The sequence below is a fragment of the Lycorma delicatula genome, chromosome 7, assembly GCF_047948215.1.
Source record: "Lycorma delicatula isolate Av1 chromosome 7, ASM4794821v1, whole genome shotgun sequence".
In the NCBI taxonomy this organism is placed as follows: domain Eukaryota; kingdom Metazoa; phylum Arthropoda; class Insecta; order Hemiptera; family Fulgoridae; genus Lycorma; species Lycorma delicatula.
The window spans coordinates 143,944,632-143,958,616 of NC_134461.1; the positions used below are offsets into that span (position 1 = coordinate 143,944,632).

The window sequence follows — 13,985 nt, forward strand, 5'->3', positions numbered from 1 at the left end:
TGGGAGGGAACGATTCAAAGACATCAAGGAGTGTATGCGCAATTGGTTATGACTCGCCCTCTTTTTATGAACAAGGAATATTCAGACTTACAGATTGTTGGCAAAAGTTGTAGATCGTGCAGCAAACTAGAGAAATGATGGAAGATGAATTGTGTATATTATTAAACAATAAATTTATTAAAAAAAAAAATTACTGTTTATATTTGATTCATTCTTGTATTTATTGTATGGTTCATAGATTGCTGTGTCCGAAATATTAAAAAAAAAACATTCCAACAATTACAATAGCCAAGTATATATAATGTTTATATAGGTATAATTAAAAATTTCAGTAAATTAGAAAAAATATAGTAAATTGTAAACAAGCAATAATTAAAAACTATTTTGATGTAAATAATACGAAGTAACATCAACAAAATATATTCAAGTGTATTTAGTTCCTGTAGTCATTATTCTTTATAAAATGAGGTTAGCATAAAGTAAACTACACTCTATGATACTTCCTAATAGATTACAGTCTTATTATTTTATTACTTACTATTTCAACAGCACTAAGAACTGATTAATTAATTAGCACTAAGTAATTAATTTATTTTATAGGTATGAAATAAATATTCGCTCAATATTCAAACTAATTTATTTTTAGTTTTAAAAATTTATTTCATAAACTACATTATATTTTTCTTCCCATAGATTTATTTCCAAATGTTAACATGCAAGTACGTGCTGCCTGTTGACATAAATGAAAATCTTTAAACGGAGGAGCAAGTGTTTCATCTAACATTTGAAGAAGTTCAATAAATTTAATCAAAGCTTTGTTAATATCACCTTCTATCATAAATGAATGAGCTACCCGGAACATCGAGTCTGTATCCTGAAAAAAAAAGTTATCAACTTAATTTGAAGTAATTTATCAACTGAAATTTGTGATTACAAAGTATAGTGATTTTTTTCTATATTTTACTTTTAGATAATGATGCTTCTGGATTTCAGAAACCTTTCTTCAGGTCACTGATCTACATTATGGTGAGTACAGTAGTGACTACAGTATGTACCAAATTTTTTTAGTAAAGCAACACTTCTGTAATAGTGGTGAGGTAATATTATAATACATTTCCCTCTGCACTGTAATTGTGATGTGCTGATTTTTTCTCAATATTGTTTTTATACTTATATAATATAAAACATGAATAGAAGTAATAAAAATATACCTGTAAAGCTTTTAATCCTTTTAACAGATTCATATGTTGATTGCAGACTGGACAAAGTGCCATAAATTTTAATGTATCAGTCGGTACCTTAATTATATTTTTACATCCCTTTGTTTCACAACGGAATCTCATAATACTTTCATCCATTTCGCTGAATAAAGGCCAGTCTTCTTTACACGCTACACAATTACAGTTAAACCAATACTGTCTTTTTAATATATCCTGTCTTTCATTTTTTGGCGTTTGTGTAAAATTTGGTCCATAATTTTCAGCAACCATTTCTCCTTCAAATGTTGTCCTTATTGCTCTGCATATTACTGTTGTACCTTGGAAATATCTGAAATACAAATAGAGTTACATACTTATATATTCAAATAATGAATCTTTATTAGACAGGTATATCAAAAAGAAAAATTTTCTTTACTGGAAGATAATTTATTGCATTAGCATTTCACATTTTTTTGTTGAAGAAACTTTACAAACCAAAATTACTAGTCCGTTAATCAAAACGGGAAAGTAGAATCTTGGACTATCATGAAAGAAATAAAATTTCTTCAACAAAAGATTAACTATTTGTTGATTGCCAGTAAAAACATGTAGTCACTTGATTGTAGTTTGAATGAAAAGTAAATTCATCTTCATAAAATAATTTACCAAATTTTGTAAAGGTTTTTTTTTATTGATGAATTAATTCACCACAGAAGCTTACAAAGAATTTTGTTTATGTAGGAATATGAAAATGGAAATTTGTAGCATTTTTTTTGGGAGGAGGGGCTATCAACTACTATGATCAATTAGCCCAAATGGAAATTGGTAGCGTATGTCATGCCTAACCAGAATTCAAACCCAGGATCTCTGGATGAAAGGCCAAGCACGACCACTCTCAGAGATTGGCAGAGAGATATGTATATATCAATATCCTCCATATTGTTATTTTATTTTGTACTAATTTTACTACTGTCAAGTATTTTCTTTATTATTTTTATGTATTAATATGTATTTTAACATTATATATGATGAGCTAAAGGTCAGTTTTCCTTGCATACAGATTTAAATTTTGAAACAGGTAGTGGATTTTATGGTTTTGCAATTGTGGTGATTAGCTGATGTAATTACTATTCAGTCCATTTTTGTATCTGTATTTTAAATATCGGTGTTTAAATACTCAAAACCAAAAATGGATTGTAATATTTCAATGTTAGTAGAAAAATAATGGGATGTTGCTGCTGTTCATAAACAATTTTATCCAAGATTTCCTTACTCTCCTTTATATCAACACGTCAACATTTGGATAAGCGGAATATAAAATATTAACATACTGGAAGTGTAGGTGATGTTCAGTGAACAAGCAGGCCTAGAATTAAAAAGAGGAGTGTAGGAACCTTATTGCTTCAATGAAAGTTTAATAGCATATATTAAGATATTACAAGATGTTAATTCCGAGCTGTTAAACACTGCTTAGAATTAGCAATAACAAATACAGATATTGTTTGACATTGTTTCTATGTTTAGAAAGTAGATGGGACATCTCCTCACTATCTTCTTCCAAGGTGAGACTAATTAAATTATTCCTGAATGTCAAGGAACAAATTGATTGGCATCATGATCATGAAATTTGATGCCTTGTGATTTTCATTCAGGAGAATCATCAGTAACATTTTTTTTTCAATTTCAAATAACCTAAACCATCTCAAAATGTTGATTGAAAACTCAGTTTACTTTATATGAAAAAACTTTATGGGGAAAAATGTAATTCAATAGTTAAACACTTAATGAATGCATTAGGGCAAGAAGAAACTTGGAACATTCCTCTGATGTGTATTATACACTTAATTATAAAAACTTATTTTATGTTTAACTGTTTATTAGTAATAACTTGATTCTTTCAGGTAAATTGCTGAGGTAGTCCTTTTTTCAAGGGATTAACCCATTTGGAAGAATCTTAGGCAAGAGGTTACTATCGCAAGGGATAGATCATCCAATTAACTGTTTTTAATAGAATTTTTAACAAAAAAATCTACAGACTGTTTTAAAACTAAATACAGATTTCAGTTTTTAAACAATCATTAGTGAATGTAAAGGAATGCAGATACATTAATCATCTTAAACATGGAAGAGGCTCTTCCCATCTGCACCTATTCAAAAGTAAACTAGTGGAAATAAATTTTTCTTTTAGTAAAAGAGAAATTTTTAGATATTAGAATTATTAAGTTTGTAAATGTTGTATGCCCATATTTCTCTTACTATTCAATAATCACTAATTTCAATAACTTTTTAATAAAACCTTGAGCCCTTTTTAATATTTATTCAATAAATTTGGCTCTTTAAAGTAATTAAAACGATGTTCACATACATATGGGTTGACAGAAAGAGATTACAATATAGAATATTTCAATTCTATTAAATAAACCACCTAGTACAGAATATTGAGATAAGACATACCTTACCTTAATTTTTCATAAAAGTACTTTCAAGGGATCCTGAATCCTCAGTCATGATTGAAATAATTCTGTTATTTCACAATAAAAATATTAAAATAATGAAAATTCTGTATTAATTTATAAGACCATCTCCCTCAAACACTTAAGATGATGTAATATTTTATTAATATATTTAATTTTATGTTTAAAAACAAAATTTGAATTTGATAAACCATCAGTGTTTGACGGAGATGGTCTTAACTGCAATAGATAGCAGCACTCGTGTAAATTAATAGACAATTTTTAGTATTTGTATTATGCATTAATAGAATTATTTCAATCAAGGCCGAGAAGGTGGATCCTGCAGTACTTTCATAAAAAATTAAGGTAAGATATGTAACATACATACATATTTCTCTCTAGTATGAGACATTCTAAATTTAAAGCTTTCTTGTTTAAGTGATTATGTTAGGCTTTTCTGACTGTTTAATAAAATAAAAACAAAGCAATTTTAATTCTGTTGAATTGAAATTCATTCAGAACTAAATTAAACTATAAGTAGACATATTAATACAAGACATCTACTTACCATCTGATCTTAATTTCATTTTTTCCTACAAAATGACAGCTATTTTATCAACCAGGCTAAAGAAAACATAGACTATTTTTTTTTTCTTAACTAACAATAAATCTATTTTATCTTATTTTTATGGCTTTTGAATTTATGGAATAATATAAAATATACCTAACAATAGCAGGATTACAAGAATGATTGAATAATGATAATGTAGGATATATAGCTCCACCAAGAAAAAGTGATGTAGGTTTGTCGATACCATCATCTTTTATATCTAATTCAGATACTTCATGTGCATTAAATTGCAAGAACTGTAAATTATGAAGCATTAATCCTCCAATGTACAGTTCATCATCTGATAATTGAGAATCTTTTTCTTCATTTGAATCTGTAAAAACAATTAAATTATTAATTTTTGCTAGTATAAAAATGTTTTATTTAAAAATTGAATTTGGAAATGTTGCATTGTACAATGTCATTCGGACTTTACAAATGAATTGATAAAAAAAATATCATTGCCTTAATTTTCTTACCTAATACATATAGAAAATAAATCTATTACTTTTTCAAGAATAAATTGTTTTAAAACTATCTCATACCTGCTTCCAATTTTAGCAATTTGTAAAAAAAAAAAATAAAAACATGTTTGAATCTTTTTCTATAAAGATTTTCTGGGTTAATTTTTCTTTTGAAATATCCATAGAAATATTTTTATGATTTAATTATATTAGGAAAAACAGGGATAAAAATTATTTTAAATGATGATGTACATTTGAGTAGAAGTTGCTGGATAAGGATGTAAATTGCACGTAGCCAGTCTAATAGAGGACGATGAATTTGAACTATATCCATTGATTTGTGTCTGTAACTCTTCAGAGTTTCCGGTACCGCAGGCACTTGAGAATTGCATGTAATGGGAGATAAAATCTTCCCCGACAGGGAGTCTTATTCTTTAAGACTTTAAGGGTTAACATCATTTCCACAGGCTTAACCTCTGCAGCTTTTCTTCCCACTACACACAGAGCTGTAGAATACTGTACACATAATTTTATTTAGTATGGCCCATTGGTATGTATAATATAAAAATAATAGTTACTTACCACTTACCAACTAGTGTAATTAATTATGTTCTAGCGCTTTCAGAAGTTATTTTTCCATCATCAGAAGCATCTGATAAAATTTCCATAAATGTAACAATCAATTGTCAACTTATAAAATAAGTCATATATTTCATACAATAAAAGCTTCTCAATTGTTATGTCTGCAGTATTAAAGCAGTTAGGCCAACATACGAATCAATAATTAGTGTTTGAATAAAATATCGTTTCAAAATTTGTTTGTTCATTTTTCAGTTTGTTGTTATTTAAGTAGATATGGAATTTTTCTTAGATTTTATAAAAGTCATTTGAGTATGCAAGGATATTAGTAAAATTATTTGGATCATAATCATGGCCGTGTTCCATGATATGTTAGGCAAAATTAGATCATTCTTTGTTTCCTTTAGTTATACAGTCGGTGTGTTCTTTAATTCTAATCGAAAAAGATTGATAGTCATACCAATGTATTCTAAACAGCATTTAGTGCATTTCAAACTACATACTCCTTGTTTTATCTAAATTGAATTTATTATTATGTTTTAATGTTCTAGAAGGATCTTTGTTATTTATGTAGTTTATTATTTTGTTGTATATGCTGTTTTTAATTCAAATGATTTAAAGATTTAATTGAATCTCCTATTATTTATATTATACTCAATTTTAATGTATTCATCTCTGTTATAATTATTAGCTTTATTGTATCATATATATATATTTTATATTTTATTCTAGTATATAATTTATTTATTAGGTTTTCGTGTATCCATTATTTACAGCAATATATTTAATACAATTCATTGTGTTATTATATCTTAAGTATTTTATCACTCTAATAAATTAATGCATTAAATGTTGCCATTTTATGATCCCTTATGGAATTTATGGTACCTTGGTTACAGATGAAATGATTCTCATCTGGTACCTTGGGTTGTCCAATTACTATTGCTGGATATGTGCTTCTGTTTTGTGTTGTTACTCCTGTTGCTGTTATTGAATCTCCTGTTGTTTCTGCTGTTATTATTTCTGCGTTGTTGGTTATTTTCATGTCTTTTTTTGTTATTCCTGTTCCTCCTGGTATTAATAAAATCCGTATTCTGATTTGTTTGTCATTTGGTCTGTATGTGTAATTGTGATTTAGTTGTTCAAATATTATTTCTTTTTTCATACTGTTTTTTGTTCTATTTCTTCTAATCTTACAATGTCTATTCCTTTTTCAAAAATAGATTGTTTTCTGTCATGTGCCATGTTGGCCCTGTCCATGTCCAATTTTTTATTTCATACGTCACTGGTGTTCTATCAAACGTTCCTATTATTAAATTTTGGCTTGTTTCGAAGTCGTATGTGTTGTAGTTTGTTGATCCTCCCTGTAGTAATCTTTGTCTGCATACTGAATATACTTCTATTTCTATTTCTCCTTTTATCCATGATACTTCATAACTTATATTATTTGGTGCTTTCATTATTTGTATTGTGTAGTTGTTTGCTATACTGTCTTCATTCCATTCTGATGTCCAGAAGTTTGCAAATTGATATAGTATTGGTATTGGGTTTTGTTTTTATAAAAAATCGATGTCTATATAGTGACTGTTTTATTATGTTGTAATATTCTTTTGATCCCTTGTTTCATATATTGTTTTTAGTCATTGGGAATTTATGTCCATATCCATCTTTGGCTCATTTTCCTGATGTTCCTGTTGCTCCACTGTTACTTTATCTCTCTTGAATCGTTTGTTGCTTGTTGTTGATTCGGTTTCCATTTGTTCAACTTCCATAATTCTTCTGTTTCTTTTTTAATTTTTTGTACTTCTATTATTTCTTCTTGGTTATCTTCTAATGTGTGCTGTTCGTCTTCTTTTATTATACTGCTTAAAATATCTTCTATGAAGTATATATATATATATATATTAATGCGATGTGGATTGGATTTATTACTCCTGGTGTTTTTCTATTGTGTTTGCTTTTATGAATTTGTCTATTGAATATGAATCTTTTCTGTGTTCTATTGTTTTTTTAAATTAAATATTTTTATTCTCTGGTTTATTTGTATTTCGTCATTTCCATCTACGTTTGCTGTTATTTTGTTTTCTGTTATGTATATTGGTAGTCGTTTTATTCCCTCCTTGTCCTTGTGTTTGATATCTGTTTTTATTGTTTTCCCTTCTAGTAGTAATTTCCATGTTGCCACGTTTATTAGTGTTATTATTGGTTCTTCAAAGAGACCTCCTGTTGGTGGTTGGTATAAGTGGAATCCACTGTTATCTCTTTTTCTTGGAATTTCTTCCGGCATTGTTGGTCCTAATATGTTGTCTATTATCATGCTTTTTCCTGCATTTGTATGTCCTTCTAATACTAAACCATTTATTTTTTTATATCTTTTACATTTTATTATTTCACATCATGCTAGTAGTTCTGTTACCTCTATTTGATTTTCTTTTGTCATATGTATTATCCATTTTGCTCGGTCTATGTCTTGGTTTTCTAGTGTGTATTCTTCTGTGTATTGTTTGTATACATTTACTAATATTTTTAATAGACTAAATTCTTTTATTGTTTTTATTTTTTCATGTTTATTTTTTAAATATTTTTTGTACGTAACTTTCTACATTTAATCCATATTCTTTTATAAGTTGTTTTTTTGTGCCTTTGTCTATTGTTGTATCCCATTCTGTTACACTTTCTATGTTGTGTTTGTCTACTAAGTATTCTATGCTGTCTATGTATTCTATGTTTCTTATGTATCTATTGTTTCTATTAATTTTTCTAGTTCTTTTGATTGTTTTCTTAGTTGATTGGAAAGTTTAGTATATGACTAAGTTTCATATTTAGTCCATGACTGTCCACTGTTGCGGATACAATATAACGAATGATTTAAAATTTTTAATTTTTTATGTTGTGATACATATTTCTGCCAGTCCTGCGTCGTTAACTTGAAGATATTTACCAATTCTTTCTCTTGCTCTTCCTGCATTACCTCCTTGTTCATCTCAGATGTAGATGATGTGCATGTGGTCTCCATGGTCGAATGTTGCAAAGTTTGGTTGTTGTTTGAACAGCTTGCTACTGGTTGTTGTCCAATTTGGTCTTTGGTTTGATTTGTGTATGATAAATGTGTATCCGCATCTTTTATTTTTGCTAGTTGTTGGTCCATCATTGCTTGGCCATCCATCTCTTTCATCTGGTTCTGTATTTGATTCTCTTCTTTGTCTTTTATTTTCAGTTTTAATTTTTTCCCTACTATTGCCTTTTATCTTTCTGATGATCTCTTTACTGTTGGAATAAATATTTTACTCACTAAACTGATGTAGAAAATAACAAGCTTTGGTTTAGTATATAATGCATTGTTTTATTAAAAGGTTTTATTGAGAAATTATTGTTGTCTTCAGGTGCATTTTTTTATTTGACAGATTATAGTCTACTTATATTCTAGTATGCATGATATAGCAAAATTTTATTTAAATATGACTGCTTTTCTATTAAAAAATGTAAAGTATAAAAAGTACTTTTACCTGAGTTGATAAAGAATCCAGCAGTTTTAAGACATTTAAATAAAAATACAGCCATATGAGTACGTTGTAAAAAATCTTCTACAGATCTCTGTGACTCATTTCTTTCTAGGTAATAGACACTGCGATAATCATTGTCATCAAAATTGTTTTTTTCCAAATTAACATTTTCCTGTAGTGGAAGTAAACATTTTCATTTAATTACAATAAAAAGGTTGATTTATCTAAATAGTATTTTTTCTCCAGGATAGCTGATAACATACATACAGTGAATCAAAAGTATGGAAACCCCTCAACAACTTTAAAACTGTTTCAGATAGAATACTGTAACTTTCAGGATAAGATATTGATCAAATAGAATTTCAATCCCTTCTTGGGGGTTGTCATTCAAATATTTTAAATGGTAACACGCTTTGTGTGATGCATTATTTAAAGGTCCCTTTAAAACAAGAAAAATGGTATAAATAAATGAAATAATGTCTGTACCAAAATGGTGGCGGGATAAATTTTGGATTTTGAAAAAAATTACATTGATAATTTAAGGAGCTGTTATCACAAATAAATAAATTTATGAAAACTTGGTTGAATGGATATTATCAAATAAATTTATTTTAAAAAAGAAGATTATTTATTAAGCATAAAATTTGCTTATTTACCAATATTTCATCTTATAATTGTTCAAAACATCCTCCTTCTGTTGTTTGACAGTGTAGTACCAGTTGGTTGTAAAAGGATGATACTGCATTATTCAATGATCCCTAGTGATATTTTATGCTGATTCTCAAATCCTGTTTTGTAAATCATTGATACAAGGGTCATTCAATAAGTCCTTAGAAAAAGGTAGAAAAACAAATTATTTTGTGTAGATTTTTTCTGTTTTTCAACATAATCTCCTTTTAACTCTATGCACTTTTCCAAGTGTTTCTCCAACTTTTTAACCATCCAAAAAGTAGGATTTTGGAAGGTCCTCAAAATAAGCATCTGTTTGGGTGATGATTGCCTTGTTTGATGTTAACCGTTGTCCACTGAGCCATTTTTTTAAGTTTGGAAATTTAAAAAAAAATCACTGGAGGCTAAATCCGGTGAATACAGTAGTTGTTGTAATAATTCAAACTTTTAATTTCATAATTTTGGCCATTGAAACTGCACAGGTTTATACCCGTGGATTGTCTTAATGGAAGAAGATCTTTTTCTTTTTCAAATGAGGACTTTTTCTTGATTTCTTCAACAGGTGCAATAACAACGCATAATACTCTCCAGTTATTGTTTGTCCTTTTTACCAGTAATCAGAGTAGATGATATCGCCTGCATCCCAAAAAAACCATGCCCATCACCTTGTCGGCTGATTTCACAAACCGCTTTTTTGTTCGCTTTTAAAAACCCACCGTTTTGACATTTTATTTGTCTCTGGAGTATAGTAGTGTATCCATGTTTCATCCACAGTTATGTATAACATAACTGCAACACATCAGAATCAACACTGCAACTCATCAGAATTGCAACGGAAAAGCGCCAAAACAGCCTCAGTATCGACCACACAATTGTGTTTATTCTCCACTGAGAGCAAACCCATCATGCTGAAATTTTTTCACACCTAATTTTTTGTGCCTTTTATTAATTAAAAACATTGTACCTTGCGATATGCCTGTGGTCTCAACTATTTTGCGCACTTTAATTTGTTGATCACTCAAAACCATATCATAAATTTAGATAATCATTTTTGAGGGTGGTCACTTCCACTGGACGTCCCGAATTAGGTTCGTCTTTTGTGGATTTACGGCCACTTTTAAACTCATTTACCCAATTGTAAACAGTTGCAAACACAGGAGCAGATGTGCCATGAATTTCATCCAACTCAGCTTTGATCTCTTTTGGTGTTAAACCGTTTAAATATGAGTGTTTAATTACCACTCAAAACTCACTTTTTTACATTTTTCTAAATAAACAATAGCTTGTTGCTTCAATCGACTATGGCAATGAAACCTCATGATGGATACAGCTGAAACTTTAACTGTACTCTAGCGACAAATGACACTTACTAAAAGTAAACTGTTTTATGAGCACCATACTATGAGCGCCATCTCTTGGATTTTCTAAGGACTTATTGGACGACCCTCATAGCTTGGGGCTTATTATGTTAAAACAATACTTTTTAAGTGGCCCCATAGAAAGAAATCTAATCTAAGGTTACATGTCAAATGATCTCATTGACAATTCTATTTGACTCCTTCAGCCAATTAATCTTCCAGGAAAAGATGCATTTAAAATTTCACATACCTGAAGTGAGGTGGAGTGTACCATTTTTTTGAAACCAAATGTTTTGCCAACAACATTTTTTATGTTTTGAATGATACAGTTGAGAAGAAAATCTTCATATTTCACTCCATTTAAATTTCCATCAATAAATATGGGCCCTATCAATCATCCATCAAACAATACCTGCCTGTATATTTACTTTGACTGGATACTATGTATGTGCTTGTCGATACCAGTATGGATTAATATCAGTCCTGTATTGACAATTATGGCAATTAAAAAATTAGGGCTTCATCACTAAAAACTTTATTGTTTAATAAATTAGAATCTGCACAAACATTGTTCATAATAATTTCACAGAACTCAAATCTTCGATCTTAGTCATCTTCATTAAGTTCTTGCACCAGACAAATTTTGAAGAGTTTGAAATTTTCACTTTTTAATCTTTAAATCACTGAACTTTGGTTAATGTTATATTTTCCTATTGCTGTTCAAGTTGAGGAATGAGGATTCTCAATAAATTCTTTCATAATCTCTATTTATGGCAGATTTAGACCTCTCTGGTTTTCCCCTATTATTAATGTTCCCTGTTTCTTAAAAGTGTTTGATAGTTTTGACACTTACCTTTTGAAAGAATGCTTCGATTATTAAATGTCGCATTGAACAATTCACAAACTTAATTATACAACCTAACTCTATCACCAAAGCCCCTCATCATTAAAAGTGTGAATCTCTCTTCTTCACTAAGTGACATTTTGATACCAATGTTAGCAGATAGCACAAAAAAATTAATTAAGGAAAAAACAATTACAAAGAAGTTGAACAAGATGTAAATAACAAGAGTGGCTTACAAATGTGGTAAAGGTAGACAAAATCAATTAGCCAGCCGATCACAATAAATTCTCATAAGGAACCGACAGTGTAGTAATGAAACACTTTAAAAGGAATATTATTATTACATAACAATGAAATAAGCTTCATTTTTGCAACAATAGTAAAAGACAATAATTGATCAGCATGATTTGGTGACAATATTTTTATTTATTTACTCATTAAATTAGAAGAAAAACAATTTTCTGTGTTGAAAAATAACAATTTTTTAATATTTTAAAATTCAGTTTAATGTTTTTTTATTTAATTTTATTATTTGAATTTACTAAATTTAATAATTTTCAAAATCCAGATTTTACCCCACCACCAGTTTGGGTACAGGCATTGTACCTACTGTTTATTTATACATTTTTCTTGTTTTAAAGAGACCTTTAAAATGATATATCACACAAAGAGTGTTACCGTTTAAAATATTTGAGTTTCCTGGGCCACACCGCAAGAAGGGGCTGAAATATAATTTCCTGTGAAAAGTTAAAGTAATTGGCTGGTACCTTATCCTGAAAGTTACAGTATTTTACGTAGAATGGTTTTAAAGTTGTTGAGGGATTTTCATACATCTGACTCTCTCTGTATAAATATATTTATACAAATATAACAAAGGAAAAGATATTACATGGAATAATTAGACTTACAACCTTCTACAGGTATCCAAAATATAGGAATACACTGAAAGAAAATAAAGTTTTTTTTTGTCATTAGTTGCTTGGCTCATTTGATGCAGCAATTTTTTAATCCTAACATGATCAATTTATTCATCTTAAATCATCATGTGATCTATAATGAATTTAAAATATCCATTTTGACTAGTTTTGGTGTGACACCTGTACGTACATATGTATATATATAGATAACTACATACATATCTCGCATAACTAAAAAATGATTGGCTGTAGGATGTTGAAATTTTGGATTTAGGACTGTTGTAACATCTAATTGTGCACCTCCCATGATTGCAATTGACTGAACTAACAGTATCCAAATTTTTTGGATTTTGGACTTTTTTTTTTAATGCAGTAATAAGCCCTCATTGAGAGCTTTTCAACGATATACCTTATGTGGTACTTATTTTCATTGGTTCCAGAGATATAGCCAAATAAAATTGTAATTAATGAAATATTTGGATAAGAGTAAGGAACATCGGTTCGAATCAGATTTCATCTCCTTTTTTTATTAAATTTAAATATATTGATTGTATTAATGAAATAAAATTTTATGTATTTTCATTTTTTTTTAAATGTGTTAATGTAATTTGGTATCCACATCAGATTTGGTGAAACATCTGATTACTCATTGTTTTCATTTTGTTGATGGTTACACTATAATAATTTGAAAATCTGATGTGGACACTACATGACTTCCTTGTATGCCTATTAAATTACATATCCACATTTTTTGCTGCACTTCTTATGGTGATCGCAGGCGTGAAATCGACAGACTTGATTGCATCTGAGAGACAACAGTGTTATGTTGCTAAGAAGTCAGGTGAATTAACTTTGGAGAAAATAAAGAGTAGAACAGCATGGTGTCACCATGTGGCAAGCCAGACAGACAGAATGTGGGCATTATATGCATGATCTTTCCCTGATGTTGTTGATTTGTGGGACATCTCTTGGGTACACCTGAACAAGTATGTGACACAATTTATTTTTGGGCATGGCACTTTTCAGGACAGACTTTAAAAATTCAACCTGGTGGACTCTGGTACGTGTCCACAATTCGGATTGTTGGACGATGCTTGTCATGTGATATATGAATATACTAGATATGACTTAATGCACACAGGGACTATCTGTCGGCTTGATATTATCGGGTCGACACTTGATCACTGTGTTAATTGGAAAATCCGGGCTGAATGGTTGAGCGTAGAAAGTTTTATTATGTGTTTGACGAAAGAAAGGACCATGGAAGAGGTGTGATGTTCTGCTTGGACTTTCCTTCTTTGTGTTTATGTTTGGTTTTATTGTTATTTTTTTTTATGGTTTGTTTTTTTGTAAACTTTTCTTTGTAAAGTGTTTATGCTTTTGTTTAAT

The 13,985-nt window shown here is 29.3% G+C and overlaps 1 pseudogene; it reads right to left on the bottom strand.

Annotated features, from left to right (window-relative positions):
* Positions 1-619: 619 nt before the first annotated feature.
* Positions 620-13,985, bottom strand: part of LOC142328397 (protein-lysine N-methyltransferase SMYD4-like) — a 38,842-nt pseudogene continuing 25,476 nt past the window's right edge.